Source organism: Pinus tabuliformis, chromosome 5_1 (assembly GCF_031772625.1).
Source record: "Pinus tabuliformis cultivar Carrire ecotype Pingquan chromosome 5_1, CPIR1, whole genome shotgun sequence".
NCBI classification, from domain to species: domain Eukaryota; kingdom Viridiplantae; phylum Streptophyta; class Pinopsida; order Pinales; family Pinaceae; genus Pinus; species Pinus tabuliformis.
The window spans coordinates 322,043,563-322,047,917 of record NC_142305.1 but is presented as its reverse complement, the minus strand read 5'-3'; positions in this window follow the sequence as shown (position 1 = coordinate 322,047,917).

Below are 4,355 nucleotides of genomic sequence, written 5' to 3'. Positions count from 1 at the left end.
TGAGCTTAGAACTCCTTGGGCTTTTGAAATCCTGGCACAACTATCAAGATTCGGTTAATGGAAGAGACAAACAACCATATTGGGAGAGAATTTTGTCTGATTTTGGGTAGGAGGAGATCAGAAGAAACATTAGAGATGGTGTCACATCCTATTGAAATATGGCAACAAGAATATTCCAATTTAATTTTTCCTTCAATTAAATTGTGAATTAAAATAGAATTTATTCTTAATAGCTACTTGAAAATAATTAATTAATTTATTTTAAATTAATTAGTTGGAGAAATTCAAGTTAGAAGTCTTTCTGAAGTCATGCAATAGTTATCCCTTAAATTAAGGAGATAAGATTGAATTATATTTTAGTTGTAATTAGTTAACTCAGTTTACTAAGTTAAGTCCAATTAAATTAGTTCCAAACTGTTTGAGGAACTAATAGTGAGTTAACAGTCAGTTGATGCATTAATGCACTCAACTAGTGCTACTCTAGTTAACTAAAGATTCCCTCAACAGAAACTCATGCATGTCTATTCTGAGAAAGACCTAGTTGAGGTTAATGTTCAAGGAGAGTGTACTATCAATTGCATGTGTTTTCTCATGGAGAAAACTCATGCATGCAGTCAAGTATTTATCCTTGAGGATTGCACAATTTTGAAGGAGTGGTTTTCCTCTTAGTAAAAGGAAAATCATCCACAAGGAACAGTGCAAGGAAATAGGAGCTTGGAGGACAGAGAGGAAGGCTGGAGAGAAGCCAATATTGTATGTGAGCATCTGTGAGGATTGTACTGAGAGCTAGCTAACTATGAGAGCTAAGGCTTTGTATAATTCCTATGTATTTCCACCATGTATGATAATACAATAGTGTGGGGTTTTTAGCTGAGGCTTTCCCAAAGTATTTTCATGTGTATTGTGCCATTGATTCTTCTTCTTCTGGTTATATTATTCAGCTCGATCTTTAAGCTTCCACAAATTGATAGTAGAAGTAGGTTATAGTATTCTGCTTTGATTTATATTGCATTATTGGGTTAACCTACCATCAGATTTTCTACATGGTATCAGAGCTGGATTTGTAGAAATTTTCTACATGGTATTGGAGCTATGAATAGTATACTGAGAAGAGAATTCAAAGTTTGAAGTTCGGGGTTGTTGGTGCAAATCGAATTCATATCATACTTCAAGGTTGGCCAATGGCGTTCTATGGGTTGAGACACGAGTATGCCTTGGAAGGCAGCTCGAATTACATAGCATGGAAAGATAGAATGGATACTATATTAGAAGACAATGGCTTGAAGGAATTCATTGATTAGGAAATCCCAAAGCCAACTTCAACTAATGCACAAGAGTTGGCTGAGTGGAAGAAGTGTGCGGTGAAGGCGAGATGGATTATCCTTAAGAGAGTTCGAGACCATATTGTTTCGAGTCTCCATGGGAAGGATACTCCATTTTCAATGTGGAAGACATTGAAGGACCTCTACCAGAACAGTAGCGACCAGAGGAAATTGGCACTCAAGGATAAGCTTCGAAGAATCAAGATGGAGAAGGGCGATATTATTTCCACATATCTAAACAAGCTCATCACCTACAGAGATGAGCTTAGCAGTGTGGGAATAACTATTGTCGATGACGATATTGTGAGCCTCGCTCTCCTTGGCCTTCTAAAGAGTTGGAATAACTACTAGGACTCTGTGAATGGAAGGGAGAAACTGCCGGATTGGGAACGATTATGGTTGGATATTATGCAGGAGGAGCACATGAGATGGTTCTTCATCCAAGAATGATGATGAAGAAAATCTAGCTTTAGAAAGTAAGGCAAGGAAAGGGAAGTGAAAGGCTTCCCATTTCAAATCGAATTCTTCTCATGGAGGGAAGAAGGGTGACATGTCTAAAGTAAGATGCTTTAATTTCCACAAGATGGGACATTATGCAACTAATTTCCCATCGAAGAAGTTGAATAAGGGATCCTCGGAAGGATCGGAAGGTGAGGCATTAGCCTCTCAATTCAAAATGGACTTTACCCTCATCACATGCATGGTGTCATCGATGATGGGTTGTGTCTGGTATCTTGACAATGGAGCCTCATTCCACATGACCGATGATAAAAATTTATTCAGTGCCTTGGAGGAGAAAGACCTCAAGATGCATATAGAGATGGGTGACAACAGAAGGTATAATGTTTCAGGAGTGGGCATGGTTGCTTTTCAGAGGGAGCATGGAGCTCCTCTCACCTTGGCAGATGTGACGTATGTGCCTGGACTGAACAAGAACTTGGTATCAGTCGCGATGTTAGAGGACAAAGGCTATGATGTTGTCTTCAGAAAAGGAAAGGCATTCCTAAGACACATAGACATGGGTCAGACCAAGAGGATAGGGATTTGGGTGAAGAATCTCTATAAACTAGAGGTAGATGATTGTGCAGCATTGAGTACGAAAGCAGAATTGGTGCAAAGACAAGACATTGGCGAGTTGTGGCATAGGCAGTTGGGCCATTTGCATCATGGGGCTTTGAAGATAATGCAACAGATATCTATAGGACTTCCCAAAGGTAACTTGAGCAAGTTGACACATGCAAAGGTTGTACCTTGGGAAAGTACACCAAGTCTTCCTTTCATGATCGAGACAGTCGAGCAGAAGCTATCTTAGAGTGATTTCACACTGATTTGTGTGGACCATTCTCGATGGCATCCACAGCGAATACAAGGTATTATGTGATTTTCATTGATGACTATTCTCATAAATGCTGGATTGATTCCATGCAGAAGAAGGACCAAACTTTCAAAAAGTTTTGTGAGTTCAAAGCTTTGGTCGAGAAAGAGTCAAGGAAGAAGATCAAGGCCTTAAGAAGCGACAACAATGGAGAATATGTCTCTCAAGAGTTTAAGGACTTCTGTGCAGCGAAAGGAATTAAACAAGAGTTGACGGCACCTCATAACCCACAGTAGAATGGGGTGGCCGAGAGGAAGAACAGAACTATTGTGGGAGCAGCACGGGAAATGTTGCATGACCAAGGCCTACCACTTCATTTGTGGGTTGAGGCATCCAACACAGCAGTCTATTTGATGAATAGAAGCCCGCATTGCATACTTGGGATGAAGACACCAGAGGAAGGTTTCTCCGGTAAGAGACCAGATGTGGGTCACTTGAGGATCTTTGGCTCATCGGTACGTTTCCATGTGACAAAGGATGCACAGAAGAAGCTTGAGCCAACAACAGAGTTGGGGATATTTGTGGGATACACTGATACACCTCACAACTATTGGGTGTACTTGCCTACCAATCGAAGGACAGTGGTTCGTAGAGATCTCAAGTTTGATGAGCAGAAGGTCATGCAATTTTCCCTTGAGAAGGATCTCCAACTACAGGCTGTGGAGGAATTGTTGGTTCCTATGGAGGAGGAGCCTCAGACTGATGTGGAGTAGCTGCATGCAGAGGTTCTAGGAGGGGATGCATCCACTCAAGCAGAGTCTTCTAGAGATGGACATAAGCGCATAAGAGAAGCTGACAAATTGTTGGACAATGCGAGAGAGAATGTGGGAGCACCATCTTCTCAGTGCAGATAGAGGAGGTCACCTGAGAGGTACACTGGATACATGGTCATTGCTAGGGAATGTGTTGAGACCGAGCCATCTTCCTTTGAGGACGCAGTGCAGCAAGCTGATTTGGGTTGATGCTATGGTGGAGGAGTATGACTCCATAGTTTGTAACAATGTTTGGGACGTGGTTCCAAGACCAGAGAACAAGTCAGTTGTGAGTTCTCGTTGGATTTACAAGGTAAAGCAAGCTGCTGATGGTAGTGTGGAGAAGCATAAGGCAATATTTGTTGCCTGTGGCTTTTCACGGGTCAAGGGGATTGACTATGATGAGACTTTTTCTCCTGTCGCAAGGTACTCGTCTATCATATCTATGTTGGCACTATCAGCACAGTTAGGTTGGAAGATCCATCAGATGGATGTGAAGACTACATTCCTCAATGGCCAGATTGAGGAAGAGGTGTACATAGAGCAGCCGGAAGGTTTTGAGACCTTCGATCATGATTTGCATGTGTGCTGACTCAAGAGAGTGTTTTACGGGCTAAAGCAAGCACCTCGTGCTTGGTACACCAGGATAGACAACTACTTCACCAGGTTGGGCTTCACAAAGAGTGAAGCAGATGTGAACCTGTACCACATCACACTGAAAGGTAAGTTGTTGATCATCGTACTTTATGTTGATGATCTCATAGTGACTAGTGATGATCAGTTGATCATGTCTTGCAAGGAGGACCTTGCAAGAGAATTCGAGATGAAAGACATGGGTCTCATGCCTTACTTCCTTGGCATGGAAGTGTGGCAAAAGTATGGGGAGTTGTTTGTGTCTCAGGGAAA